We start from the raw sequence: 215 nt of genomic DNA on the forward strand, positions 1-215 counted from the left end.
CGACCCTTTGCTAAAGTGCCCGAGCCCCCAGCAGCTCCCCTGCCCATCACCCAGCCCCAGGGCACGTGGGGCAGGACCCAGCGCTCAGTACAAGAGCTGTCGCCTCTGTTTCATGCAAATCCCAGCCCTGCGCCTCCTGTCCTTAGACCTCGCTGCAGCAACATTCCCACCCGGCTCCAGCTTAGGAACTGGAAAACTTGGAAAAAAACCCTGGA

The 215-nt window shown here is 60.5% G+C and overlaps 1 protein-coding gene across 1 annotated transcript in view; it reads right to left on the reverse strand.

Moving 5' to 3' along the window:
• Positions 1 to 215, reverse strand: part of LOC104467577 (membrane progestin receptor gamma-B-like) — a gene marked incomplete at its 5' end in the record, with an annotated part of 6,030 nt that overhangs the window by 1,069 nt on the left and 4,746 nt on the right. The gene's annotated exons all lie outside the window — the stretch shown is intronic.

This window comes from Pterocles gutturalis, unplaced genomic scaffold, assembly GCF_000699245.1.
Source record: "Pterocles gutturalis isolate BGI_N339 unplaced genomic scaffold, ASM69924v1 scaffold24149, whole genome shotgun sequence".
NCBI lineage: Eukaryota > Metazoa > Chordata > Aves > Pterocliformes > Pteroclidae > Pterocles > Pterocles gutturalis.